The sequence below is a fragment of the Nerophis ophidion genome, linkage group LG15 (assembly GCF_033978795.1).
Source record: "Nerophis ophidion isolate RoL-2023_Sa linkage group LG15, RoL_Noph_v1.0, whole genome shotgun sequence".
In the NCBI taxonomy this organism is placed as follows: Eukaryota; Metazoa; Chordata; class Actinopteri; order Syngnathiformes; family Syngnathidae; genus Nerophis; species Nerophis ophidion.
In genome coordinates, this window is record NC_084625.1 from 13,804,340 (window position 1) to 13,819,498 (window position 15,159).

General features: G+C 40.9%; 1 long non-coding RNA gene across 1 annotated transcript in view; it reads right to left on the reverse strand.

Annotated features, from left to right (window-relative positions):
• Positions 1–7,789: 7,789 nt before the first annotated feature.
• The window catches only part of LOC133569298 (uncharacterized), a 151,022-nt gene continuing 143,652 nt past the window's right edge, over positions 7,790–15,159 (reverse strand). The window contains exon 3 of the long non-coding RNA XR_009809790.1: positions 7,790–7,912. This is a non-coding gene — a long non-coding RNA (uncharacterized LOC133569298). The remainder of the gene's footprint in view (positions 7,913–15,159) is intronic.

Here is a 15,159-nt window from a genome sequence, read left to right on the forward strand (position 1 = left end):
AAGAGCTACTTCTTGGGTACTGATTAATGCGAAGGGCTACCAGTTTGATACACACTTAAATAAACTGCCAAAAATAGCCAATTTGCTCAATTTACCTTTAATAAATAAATCTATATATGTACATATATATATAAAAAAAAATGGGTATTTCTGTCATACATTTTTTTTTTCCTTTTACGGAAGGTTTTTGTAGAGAATAAATGATGAATAAAACACTTAATTGAACGGTTTAAAAGAGGAGAAAACACGAATAAAATGAAAATACAATTTTGAAACATAGTTTATCTTCAGTTTCGACTCTATAAAATTCAAAATTCAACCGAAAAAATGAAAAGAAAAACGAACTAATTCGAATATTTTTGAACAAAATAAAAAAATAATTAATGGAACATCATTAGTAATGTTTCCTGATTAAAATTTATTTTAGAATTTTGATGACATGTTTTAAATAGGTTCTGCACTTTGTTAGAATATATAACAAATTGGACCAAGCTATATTTCTAACAAAGACCAAACATTATTTCTTCTAGATTTTCCGGAATAAATATTTCAAAAGAAATTCAAAAGACTTTGAAATAAGATTTAAATTTGATTCTAAAGATTTTCTAGATTTGCCAGAATATTTTTATTTTATTTTAATCATAATAAGTTCAAAGAAATATTTCACAAATGTTCTTTGTCAAAAAAACAGAAGCTAAAATGAAGAATTATATTAAAATGTATTTATTATTCTTTAAAATAAAATAAAAATACTTGAACATTGATTTAAATTGTCAGGAAAGAAGAGGAAGGACTTTAAAAGGTAAAAAGGTATATGTGTTTAAAAATCCTAAAATCATTTTTAAGGTTGTATTTTTTTCTCTAAAATTGTCTTTCTGAAAGTTATACGAAGCAAAGTAAAAAAATAAATGAATTTATTCAAACAAGTGAAGACCAAGTCTTTAAAATATTTTCTTGGATTTTCAAATTCTATTTGAGTTTTTTTCTTTCTTAGAATTAAAAATGTCGAGCAAAGCGAGACCAGCTTGCTTCTATTAAAAAAATAGAGGCAGCTCACTGTTAAGTGCTGCGATTTGAGCTATTTTTAGAACAGGCCAGCGGGCGACTCATCTGGCCCTTATAGGCTACCTGGTGCCTCATTACTTTACCCACCTCTGGTTAAAATGGACCGCTGCGCCCTAAAAGCTCGAAGCTCACCTCCGCCGTCACACAGTTCTAGAAGATCACTATCATGACATGAAAGCCGCAATGAGCTCATTCAAATCAGCTCATTCAAATCAGCTCGAGAATCATTTGAGGAGAAAAAAAAAAAAAAAAAAGCTCGACCTTTGTCCTCACTCGTGCGACAAGCTATTCATGCACAGAAATAGCCGTTCAAAGCCAGGCGCCGGATCAAATGTAGAGGATGTGATGACTCCGTAAACACGCGGCGAAGTCGGCGTCGCTTTTCAGCAGCTTTTGAGTTTTCAAAATGTCATTTCTTTTTTTGTTTTTTTTGTGCGAAACGCGTGCAGTTGGCACATTCAGACGCGTCGACACCGAGCTTCCTGTTTGCCTTCATTCATCTTACGGCTGGGTGCCTCTATGTGCAAAAGTATTTGGACATTTCCCACTTAAAGGCCTACTGAAACCCACTACTACCGACCACGCAGTCTGATAGTTTATATATCAATGATGAAATATTAACATTGCAACACATGCCGATACGGCTTTTTTAGTTTACTAAATTGCAATTTTTAATTTCCCGTGGAGTTTCTTGTTGAAAACGTCGCGTGTTTGTGACGTCTCGGGTTGTAGCGGACACACACGGCTAAAAGTCGTCTCCTTTCATCGCATAATTACACAGTAATTTGGACATCTGTGTTGCTGAGTCTTTTGCAATGTGTTCAATTAATAATGGAGACGTCAAAGAAGAATGCTGTTGGTGGAAAGCGGTGGATTGCAGCTGTCTTCAGCACCGAAACACAGCCGGTGTTTCTTTGTTTGTTGTGAAGCATTAACACAGAGCGATCAAGCGAACATGTTTCTCTATGTCAGGGGTCGGGAACCTTTTTGTCTGACAGACCCATGAAAGCCAAATATTTCAAAATGTATTTCCGTGAGAGCCATATCATATTTTTTGTAACACTGAACATAACTAAATGCGTGCATTTTTTAAGTAAGACCAACATTTTTAGAGTATGATAAGTCTTTTTAATAACATTGTTATTTCTTGAACAGGTGCGGTAGAAAACAGATGGATGGATTAAAATGCATGAGAATGTTTTATATCTTGAACGTTATTTTTAACATGATTACCAGCGGAATTATTCATTACTTATCGTGTTAAGCAATGTCAGCTAAGATTTATCTGAGAGCCAGCTGCAGTCATCAAAAGAGCCACATCTGGCTCTAGAGTCATAGGTTCCCTACCCCTGCTCTATGTCAACCAGCAAGTTTTTGGATGGGGAAATTGTGATGTTAAGTCGGCTCTTACCGGAGACTTCATTGGATTATGGGACCTCCTCGTCTAGCTGTCAAAAAGGCAGCTGTGATCTTGGCTCCTCGGCTTCTCTCAGAGACACTGGCGTTAACCGAAGCCATCCTACTTTCAGGTGTGACAGTATAATCTCACTAAAATACTATTATCACAATAAACAGATAAGGGATTTTCCAGAATTCAATCAATCAATCAATGTTCATTTATATAGCCCTAAATCACTAATGTCTCAAAGGGCTGCACAAACCACAACACAAACCACTACGACATCCTCGGTAGGCCCACATAAAGGCAAGGAAAACTCACACTCAGTGGGACGTCGGTGACAATGATGACCCAGTGGGACATATAGTAAATGTGTCTAACTACATCTGATACGCTCCCACTGCCGCCGCCCGGAGCCGTCGCTTTTAAAAAAAGATAATTGTATGCCTCACTCTAACTTTCCTCATCCACGAATCTTTCATCCTCACTCAAATTAGCTCTTGCTGCTGGAGGCTATGATTATAAACAATGTGAGGATATGAGGAGCCCAACAACCCGTGACGTCACGCGCACATCGTCTGCTACTTCCAGTAAAGGCAAGGCTTTTATATTAGCCACCAAAAGTTGGGAACTTTATCCTCGATGTTCTCCACTAAATCCTTTCAGCAAAAATATGGCAATATCGCAAAATGATCAAGTATGACACATAGAATGGACCTGCTATCCCCGTTTAAATAAGAAGATCTCATTTCAGTAGGCCTTTAAAGACTTCCAATAACAAAACTTCCCACCAGCAGGAAGTAATCGTCCAAAAATGTCCAAAAGTTCGAGAAGGTCGCGAAGTGCATCCAAACTTCTCCCCCGTCCTTCCCGTAAACGTTGCAAACTTCGCTTTCCTCGTCCTCGTCTGCCATTGATTGAAGCAGCGAGAGAAGGGCATCTTTAATTGTGCTAAAAAAAAAAAAACACTTAAAAAACCCACCCCTCCCCGGACTACGATTGTCCCTCAGCTCGTTGGCGGATAGCAAAGGATTAATTAATTAAGTACATCTCCAAGCGGCGGGCCAGTCAATGATTATCTGCGGCGGGGCCTCGCACACCCGAGAGGGCAAAGCTGCACAACTGACATTCAGTTTATTTTTACGAGCAGGTCTGCAGACTGGAAGATAGCTTGCAGTAGCACACTAGTGGCCACTTGGGGGCAGTAAAGCAAGGATGCACTGCACAACTCGTGTGAAGCACCAAGCTTTTGCACCATCCATCCATCCATTTTATACCGCTTATTCCCTTCGGGGCCGCGGGCAGCGCTGGAGCCTATCTCAACTACAATTGTGCGGAAGGCAGGGTACACCCTGGACAAGTCGCCACCTCATCGCAGGGCCAACACAGATAGACAGACAACATTCACACACTAGGGCCAATTTTAGTGTTGCCAATCAACCTATCCCCAGGTGCATGTTTTTGGAAGTGGGAGGAAGCCGGAGTACCAGGAGGGAACCCACGCAGTCACGGGGAGGACATGCAAACTCCATTTAGAAAGATCCAGAGCCTGGGATTGAACCCAGGACTACTCAGGACTTTCTTATTGTGAGGCAGACGCACTAACCCCAACCTTACCTGTCCGGCCCACTTTTAATATGATTTGTTTGGCTTATCTCGTTTTGTTCACATATCATGGCCTACTGTTTTCCCCACATATGATTCCGCATGATAAAGTACCATTGCATAATAATCCACCATGGGGCCGAAAAAAGTTGCGAATGTCAGTACCTGAATTAAAAAAAATAATTTGTAAATAAAGTACAAAGGTGGTGTCCGCGTGGCTTTACTCTTCAAAAAAGATAAAAGTAGTAAAAGTGATTCATTTAGTGTTCAATTAAAGGCCTACTGAAATGAGATTTTCTTATTTAAACGGGGCTAGCAGGTCCATTCTATGTGTCATACTTGATCATTTTGCGATATTGCCATATTTTTGCTGAAATGATTTAATAGAGGACATCGACGATAAAGTTCGCAACTTTTGGTGCTGATTAAAAAAAAGTCTTGCCTGTACCGGAAGTAGCAGACGATATACGCGTGACGTCACAGGTTTTGGAGCTCCTCACATCGGAACATTGTTTACAATCATGGCCACCAGCAGCGAGAGCGATTCGGACCGAGAAAGCGACAATTTCCCCATTAATTTGAGCGAGGATTAAAGATTTGTGGATTAGAAAAGTGAGAGTGAAGGACTAGAAAAAAAAAAAAAAGACTATACAGTGGGAGCGATTCAGATGTTTTTAGACCAATTTACTAGGATAATTCTGGAAAATCCCTTATCTGCTTATTGTGTTACTAGTGTTTTAGTGAGATTATATGGTCGTACCTGTACAACCTGAAGGTCGGCCCCGCACCTTTCTTCAGCACCAGTCGACGGGTGGTGGCGATGCCCATCTCTGCCCTTCGCAAGGGACCCGCTTCGAAACATGATCTTTCGAAATGATCGCTGCATAGTAAACTGTACTTTGTGTGTGTGTGGTCCAATCCAACCGTGTTCGCTTGTCCGCTCTGTTCCTTAGTAAAGCTTCACCGTCATCTTTCGGGAATGTAAACAATGAAACACCGGCTGTGTTTGTGTGGCTAAAGGCGGCCGCGATACACCGCTTCCCACCTACAGCTTTCTTCTTTGACGTCTCCATTATTCATTTAACAAATTGCAAAACATTCAGCAACACAGACGTCCAGAATACTGTGGAATTATGCGGTGAAAACAGATGACTTATAGCTGGGAACGGTGCTGGAACAAAATGTCCTTTACAATGCATCATACCGCGACGTTTTAGCATGATACTTCCGCGCGAAATTTAAAATTGCAATTCAGTAAACTAAACCGGCCGTATTGGCATGTGTTGCAATGTTAATATTTCATCATTGATATATAAACTATCAGACTGCATGGTCGGTAGTAGTGGGTTTCAGTAGGTCTTCCATTTCCAATTTTGCTTTTCTGTATAAAACTATAAATATTCTCTATAATGAATCAGTACTATATCGCCTCTGAAAGGTCAGTTCAGTTTTGATTGGCTACGTGTCAGGGTTGTCCCTGACAGTTTGGCTATGTTTTAGTTTTTTCCTCTGCATTTGTCTTTGTTTCCTCTGTGTGTGTAGTATTTCCTCTTGGTGCTCTTATTTTGTCTGTTTCCTGTGTTTCTCCCTGGGTGCTATTTTCCCCTCAGCTGCGGCTGATTGGCACCTGGCCACACCTGGTGTCAATCAGCCCGATTTTCTATTTTAGACCTGCTTTGTCCTCCACTCTGGGCTGGATTATTGTCGCTAATAGACAATAGAGAGACAATAGGCTATAGAGCGTTTTCCGTTCGGGCTCCAGTACTCTGGAATGCCCTCCCGGTAACAGTTCGAGATGCTACCTCAGTAGAAGCATTTAAGTCTCACCTTAAAACTCATTTGTATAGTCTAGCCTTTAAATAGACTCCCTTTTTAGACCAGTTGATCTGCCGTTTCTTTTCTTTTTCTTCTATGTCCCACTCTCCCTTGTGGAGGGGGTCCGGTCCTATCCGGTGGCCATGTACTGCTTGCCTGTGTATCGGCTGGGGACATCTCTGCGCTGCTGATCCGCCTCCGCTTGGGATGGTTTCCTGCTGGCTCCGCTGTGAACGGGACTCTCGCTGCTGTGTTGGATCCGCTTTGGACTGGACTCTCGCGACTGTGTTGGATCCATTGCGGATTGAACTTTCACAGTACCATGTTAGACCCGCCCGACATCCATTGCTTTCCTCCTCTCCAAGGTTCTCATAGTCATCATTGTCACCGACGTCCCACTGGGTCATTATTGTCACCGATGTCCCACTGGGTGTGAGTTTTCCTTGCCCTTATGTGGGCCTACCGAGGATGTCGTGGTGGTTTGTGCAGCCCTTTGAGACACTAGTGATTTAGGGCTATATAAGTAAACATTGATTGATTGATTGATTGATAATACCTGTCGTTGCTACCTGTCGTGTCGTGCTGACTGTATTCTGTTCCCTGCTTCCAAGTTTGTTTGTTCATAGTCAAGTTTGTTATCCGCCTCGTGCGCGCTTTTTGTCTGTACACTTTTGGTTTTGTTCTTGTTCTAGTATTTAAAGATTAAATCAAGTTTACCTGCCTCCTTCTCTGCATCTTGGGATTCGTCACAAACTAATTCTGACACTGCGGGGACAATCCACCCGCAACTTTTGAGCTACGTTGCTAACTAACATACACGGTGGTTTGGACCCTTCATGTGTTCATTTTCTTCATTTTTTGATTGCACTGCTAATCAGCGTGCGACGTTTACGTTCCTTACCTACCCGACGTGTCCAACATTCCAGATACCGTCCAGTCAGTCGCCACGTGTCAATCTGCATTTCCCGCCCAATGTATAACACCCGTGTTGGCGGCGAGACACGGCCTTAAAAAAAAAAAAGCGCGGTAATTCAAATATCCGAGGTACCTAATGATGTTTGACAAGCTGCACGATAAAATTCACTTTATTTCATTTCCCAGGATTTTCTTTCACCCCCCCGCCCCCAGCCTCCCCACCCCTGTTTTAATCTGGGAACATTATGCCGGCGGCAGTGGCGTCATATTTCACCTTGAGAGAGGCATCGTGAACCGGAGGAAAATGAAATTTCACAAGATGGACGACGGGGGCCCGCAAAACCCGCCGCTGTGTCGCATACCTTAACGTGGAAAAAAAAAATGAGAGGTTGGCTATCAGCGGCGGGTGACTGATGGCTGCGAGGCGGCCTATAGACAATCTGTCCCGGCGTATAATATCCGTGCAAATGATAATGCTAAAGGTTATTGTCATGCTTGGCTGCTGACTGCAAATACAATGTGGCTGGCTGATCATTAAGTCAAGGTGTCAGGAGATGCACTCTTGCTCAGTGGCATTCTCCCAGACCTAAAAGCTCTGCCAGCGTGAGGAAAGCAAAAAAATAAATAAAAAAAAGAATGCCTCAGTTATCTCCTGAATATCAACCTCACTGCTGCATCCTAATATTTTCTTTTAACCTTCAGGAGTCTGTTGTGTTTTTGCTCCTGGCTTCACGTTCGAGTCCCGGATGACGCAGGGTAGTTTAACTCAAGTGTGCAAAACCTTTTAACCTTACCCTTTAAAATAGTTTTTAATCATATTTGTTTTTATATTGTTTTTATTTTTATTTATTTTTTGTTTTATTCAGTCATTGGTGGAGCATAATATTGTTTTTTTTTTAAAATATGGTTTTTTAACATGGCTGTGCAGCACTTTGGAAACGTTATTGTTGTTAAAATGTGCTATATAAATAAAGTGGATTGGTTTGGATTGGATTCAATTTTTTATTATATTTTTTTGTATATTCCAGGGAACCGGTGTCCTCTACAGTGGATATTTGGTTATGGTCCATTTTGTCAGAGTTACAGGAGCGCTCAGCTGTTTTTAAGGATGTTCTGCAAGAAAAAAGATAGTCAAAGATCCTCTATTATTAAAATGTTGAAAGAGCCATATTGGACCAAAAATACAGAAACAATATTGGGACGGCGTGGCGCAGTGGGAGAGTGGCCGTGCGCACCCCGAGGGGCCCTGGTTCAAATCCCACCTAGTACCAACCTCGTCACGTCCGTTGTGTCCTGAGCAAGACACTTCACCCTCGCTCCTGATGGGGGCTGGTTGGCGCCTTGCATGGCAGCTCCCTCCATCAGTGTGTGAATGTGTGTGTGAATGGGTAAATGTGGAAGTAGTGTCAAAGCGCTTTGAGTACCTTGAAGGTAGAAAAGCGCTATACAAGTACAACCCATTTATTTATTTATTTAATATTTCTGAAAACGCAAAAAAAATAAAAGCCGTATTACATACAGATAGTGTGTCATGAGATATAAATTGAATTATGAGGACTTAAAGGAAACTATATGAGCTCAATCATACCAACAAATGAGGCATGATGATGCAATATGTACATATAGCTAGCCTAAATAGCATGTTAGCATCGATTAGCTTGCAGTGACCACTCTACACAAGTCAATAACATCAATAAAACTCACCTTTGTGCATTCATGCATAACCTTAAAAGTTTGGTGGACAAAATGAGACAGCAAAATAAGTGGCATAAAACACGTCTTAGAAAGTCGCAGAAAGTTATACATGTAAACAAACGAGGGTGAGTTCAAGGATCGTCAAAATTAGTAGGACAAAACGGCGCTTGCCAAATATCCAAATCAGTGATGCATGTTTAATACAAACAGTGTGCTTTATAACAAATATGGAGGTTTGTGTCATGTTTTTCCTCCTACAGAAACCATATTACATCAAAAGGTATGTTTTTTCCCACTCATCTTTTTCCATTTTTCATATATTTTTGAAAAAGCTCCAGAGAGCCACTAGGGCGGAACTAAAGAGCCGACCCCTGCTCTATATGACAGCACTCCGGTATTTTTTTAAATCTGCTGCCAAAATGTGAGTCTCACCAGTTTTAGCTGAGTAGCCAAAATGATGAAAAAGAGAGGACCTAAGACGGAGCCTTGAGGAACGGCACTAGTAGTATAACTATGGACTGCATCTTGTATAACTAAATAAATCACATTACGAAAAATAAAGTCGCAACCATAGTCACACACACACTAGGTAGTGTGAGATTATCGTCTGCATTTGACCCCATTCCCATGTTCACTCCCTGGGAGGTGAGGGGAGCAGTGAGCAGCAGCGGTGGCCGCGCTCTGGAATCATTTTGGTGATTTAACCCCCAATTCCAACCCTTGATGCTGAGTGCCAAGCAGGGTTCCACTTTTATAGTCTTTGGTATGACTCGGCCGGGGTTTGAACTCAAGACCTTCCAGTCTCAGGGCGGACGATACGTCAACTTTACAACTAGTTAAACAACGCCTCTGTCGTGGCCTGAGGGGGTCTGTAACGCTTTCACAGGAACCGTGCCACACAAAAAAAAAACACAAAAGTGCTGACTTGCTTAGCGGCATACCTCACTACACCTTTCCCCGTCGATGCAAATGCCTGTGTCGCCAAAAAACGAAAATAAAAATGCCTTCATGCAAGTTGTGCACCAAAACAACCAAAGAAACGAAAAGTTTTGTCCGAGGAAACAACACATGAAAAAAACTGAGCTTAAAGGATAAAAGTATAGTCATGGATCAACATTAGTGGGAAGTAACTTCATTCATAAAAGATTTTCATAACTTTTGGGACGATATGTGGACTTACAACTAGTTGAACGACACCTCTGTCATGACCTCAGGGAGTCTGTATCGTTTTTCACACAAAAAAAAGCAAAACGGCTGACTTGCTTTACAGCATTCGTCACGTTTTCCAATTCATTAAAAAGACAGAAGTCGATGCAAACGCCTACATGACGCCCCAAAAACAAAAATAAGAACAACGCCTTCGTGTAATTACTGCTCCAAAACAACCAAAGAAATGAAAAGTTTTGTCCGAGGAGGCAAGAAATTTAAAAAACGGAGCTTACCCGCAGAGCTCAAAGATGAGGAATCTCAGACAGATACTGCCTTGGCTTTGTTCTTGCTAAACGAGCGAGTGACTTTCGATACTCAAATCCAAATGCTAATGCTAATGTTAGCTATTTGATACTTGCGAATCACAATACATAGCCACCAGCTTGACAGTTCACATTTCCTCATTACTTCCTTCGAAAATAATCTACAGTCGGGCTTTCTTTGCTTCGGACCTGCATCCCTCCCGATCATATTTGCCAACCCTCTCTATTGTCCCGGGAGACTCCCGAATTTCAGTGCCCCTCCCAAAAATCTCCCAGGGCAACCATTCTCCCAAATTTCTCCTGGTTTCCACCCGGACAAAATTATTGGAGGCATGCCTTAAAGGCACTGCATTTAACATCCTCTCTCACCTGAAAAAGAGACTATTATATATGTCTCCATTATCCAAAGGTTTATTTATAACCCATAAAGTAGGCAGGGAAGGAGCTATTTCTCAGCGTGTGTTATTCCCATCATGCATTGCTTCAAAACTACGGCAAGTAGTAATGTCCAAAAACATAACAGATACGAAGCAGAAGAACGAAGAAGAGACATGGCGACGACGAGTAAGACGAAGTAGTACGCTTGCAAGTTCCAAAATGATAGGAGAAAATCATTTCAGTTCATCCAGGACAGCTCGTAGTCGGGGGTTGGGCGAGGGGCGTGGTTGGGGGGCGGGGCATTGTTGGGGGCGTGGTTAAGAGGGGAGGAGTATATTTACAGCTATCCATCCATCCATTTCCTACTGCTTATTCCCTTTGGGGTCGGGCGGAAGGCGGGCTACATCCTGGACAAGTCACCACCTCATTGCAGTATGTGTAGAAATCTTCATTTATAATTGAAACATCTTTTTATTTTTATTTTTATATCCTTTTTTTCCAAATAGTTCAAGAAAGACCACTACAAATGAGAAATATTTTGCACTGTTATACAATTTGATAAATCAGAAAATGATGACATAGTGCTATATTTTACTTCTTTATCTTTTTTTTTTCAACCAAAAATGCTTTGCTCTGATTAGGGGGTACTTTATTTAAAAAAATGTTCACAGGGGGTACATCTCGGAAAAAAGGTTGAGAACCACTGCTCTAAAAGCCGTAGATCAGGGGTCGGGAACCTTTTTGGCTAGGAGAGCCATACAAGCCAAATATTTGAAAAGGTATTTCCGTGAGAGCCATATAATATTTTTTTCAAGACTGAATACAACTAAATGCGTGCATTTTTTAAGTAAGACCAACATTTATAGAGTAAAATAAGTCTGTTATTCTTTTTAATAACATTGTTATTCTGAAGTTAACGAGCCATAAATAAAATACTTCTTACCATTAATGCGACTTCTTGTACAGGTGCAGTAGAAACTGGATGGATGGATTCAAATACATGAGAATGTTTTATATTTTGAACGTTATTTTTGATTACCAGCGGAATTATTCATTACTTACCATGTTAAGCAATGTCAGCTAAGATTTATCTGAGAGCCAGGTGCAGTCATCAAAAGAGCCACATCTGGCTCTAGAGCCATAGGTTCCCTAACCCTGCCTTAGATGTTATTGCCACACATGCATGCACAGTAGATGGCAATACTGTCCTGTTTAAGAGTGTCACAACATTGCTCGTTACGGCAGACAAACTGTTTTAGGGTAGACAAAACCGTGACTGCTGTTGTTGTGTGTTGTTGCCACGCTGGGAGGACATTAATGAGACTTCCTAACAATAAACCCACATAAGAAACCAAAAACTCGCCCTCGATCATTCTACAGTTATAACGTCATTGGGCAGGCACTCTGTTTATATTGTGGGAAAGCGGACGTGAAAACAGGCTGTCGACACGTCACTCGGGTCTGCATGGAGCTGGAGGGGGCGTGGCCTCCAGCTCCACCTGAATTTCGGGAGATTTTCTGGAGAGGCGCTGAATTTCGGGAGTCTCCCGGAGAGGGTTGGCAAGTATGCTCTACAGAACAGGAGCACTCATGGTTTTAGGAACTTGCAAAAAAAAAATGTTTGCTTCAAAAGTTTTGACCTGAACTGGAGGGCCTCGATGGTGTCGTTCCCAGGCCCGGGTTTGGTCCCCGGGCCGCAGATTGAATAGCACGGTCCCACCGGGAACACTAATCAACCCTCCAAACACGAAACAACGGACACAAATGTATTTGTCAAAATCACAGGTGATGAAGGAACACGGCGGAACAATCCGGGGGACGTGTAATTACGGCGCACAATGTAGCTTTGAGCTTGACCTTACGTTGGGGAGGTGATGAATGGCGTCGGTCGAGTCCGTGGCATACAAGCGCCGCGCTGTCAATGTTTGTGGACAACCGCGGGGCCGCCGGGTAATTAATCATGCAACACGCGGCCCGGGGTTTTTAATTAAACAGCCCCCAAAAAAAAAAAAAAAAAAAACACGTGTTCTCGCCTGTCCTGCAGGAGGAGAGCGAGAGCCGGACCGCCTCGCATCCATCACGGGAATATTCGCCTCTCCGAGCTTGCAGTCGGACTTTATCGTCGAAAACTGTGAGCTATTTTTTTTTTTCTTCTTCTTCTTTGCCATTTACAACATATCATCAAAGCTGAGAAAATGTCAGCAACAGTATTGATTGTTTTCAGGCTGCTTTTTTTTTTTTTTTATTGCAACTGGAGAACTCAAATCACACCTAAAATGTAGTCAATAGTTAGGAAGCATAGCATCGTGAACAATGATTACCGGGGATGTGAATCTTTGGGCACCGCTTGATTTGATTCCATCCTTGGGGGTCGATTCTTGATTCAAAATCAATACTTTTTTAATAAGAATGGATGCCAGTTCTATAATTACAAACCCCGTTTCCATATGAGTTGGGAAATTGTGTTGGATGTAAATATAAACGCAATACAATGATTTGCAAATCCTTTTCAACCCATATTCAGTTGAATATGCTACAAAGACAACATATTTGATGTTCAAACTGATAAACATATATATATTTTTTGTTGCAAATAATCATTAACTTTAAAATTTGATGCCAGCAACATGTAACAAAGAAGTTGGGAAAGGTGGCAATAAATACGGATAAAGTTGAGGAAGGCTCACTTATTTGGAACTTCCCACAGGTGCGCAGGCTAATTGGGAACAGGTGGGTGCCATGATTGCCAAAAAATGCTCAGTCTTTCACCAGAAAGGATGGGGCGAGGTACACCCCTTTGTCCACAACTGCGTGAGCAAATAATCAAACAGTTTAAGAACAACGTTTCTCAAAGTCCAATCGCAAGAAATTTAGGGATTTCAACATCTACGGTCCATAATATCATCAAAAGGCTCAGAGAATCTGGAGAAATCATGGCCGGAAACCAACACTGAATGACCTTCACCCCTTCAGGCGGCACTGTATCAAAAACCCGACATCAATCAGTGAAGGATATCACCACATGGGGTCAGGTACACTTCAGAAAACCACTGTCACTAAACACACTTTGTCGCTGCATCAGTAAGTGCAAGTTGAAGCCATTTATCAACAACATCCAGAAATGCCGCCGGCTTCTCTGGCGCCCGAGATCATCTAAGATGAACTGATGCAAAGTGGAAAAGTGTTTTGTGGTCTGACAAGTCTTTTTTCATTCATCAGTATATATTTACTTCAAACCGAAGTATATGGAGGTAGTGTCGGGAATAACAAAATAGCCGAGCTTGTACAACAGGAAAAAACAGGACACAATTTTACAGTGCAACAGAAATTGTGTTTCAAACCGTAGCAAAAGGAAATTACTTAAAAGCATACATGAATTAATAAGAAATACTAATAGAATAACAAGTTTTCACAATTTAGTCACATGAACATGTCAACGCAAAAATAATGAACATGTTATGAAAAGAACCATTAGACAATGACAAACGTTTAGTTACTTTTTTGATACACATTATCTCAAATACCTAAAGTATCAAAAATATCGATCACCTGATTTGAGAATCCATATTAGAGCAACAAGATCTGATATCGGCGGTGATAATATTTCGGTATCGATCTGCACGCCACAAAAAAAAAATATATAGCAGGAGAGTAACAATACTTCTGTAATGAAGGGTAAAAATGATGCCTCAGTGAGTGTATGGCACACTCACTAGCTGTATCGACACTGCACTAGTACTGTATCAGTGTTTCAAAATAGTCATCCACTGTCTGCTGGATTAAAAAAAAAAATCACTACAGTGTAGGAAGGGGTTTCATATGGTCACCGTTTACCTGACACATGAAACGTGACAAATTGGCAGGGAGGAGGGGGGGGGGGTGTCACTATCTATTTTCGCGCTATACAGTAGCAGAGTGTTGAATATCTTAAAATGTGGTTTGTATCAATTCCAACTTTGACCACAAAATCTGTTGCTTTGGCGCTTTCAATCATTTTCAGCAGACTGCATTGCAAAAATGACTAACCTCCCCTCTCCTCCTCTCAAACAAAGTCCACCTAGGAATGGGGCTCAAGTGAATCCCTTCCCTACAGAATTCAACCTGCAAGTAAAAGCACAGCATTGATTTTGTATTGTCAGTCTGGAAATAAAGATGTCTAGTTTCTACAGGAAACACATTCATGTCAAAAAAATGAAACTTTTTGGGAACAAGAGTGGGGAGTTTAATCTATTTTCACACATAGCTCCAGTCATTCTAGTGGAGTCGCCATTTGGTTTGACAGTTTAATGGGGGATTGTTGACTCACAATTTTGTGCGGAAGGCGGGCGAACCATGAGAGTCGGGTGACAAAATGAATCATACGTTTCATTTTTCTGTAACGAGTAAAACATCACAGCTCTCTGAAAAAACAGCCAAAAAAACTACAAATAATTGACAGTATATATATATATATCAGGAGTTAACCTTTGTGACCTTGGAGCCCCATTTTTCCACTACAGAAGGGGTCCGGGGCCCACTTAAATATTAACATGAATTGCTAATCTTGCCTTGATTTGAATGATATTCATTAATTATATTTAATTTACTTGCAGTTTAACAGGAAACAAATTGTTTAAATGATATGAAAGCATGTCTTAATCGCAAATATTATCAAGGCTCGGACAGGATTAGAAAAATAAATACTAATCAAATGTTCTGCAAATTAAATGAAAAACTGATTAAATATGCATTTATTTACATTTACACAGTTGTAACAAAACTAAATTAATAATACATAATAGTATCCATCCATTCATTCATCCATTTTCTACCGCT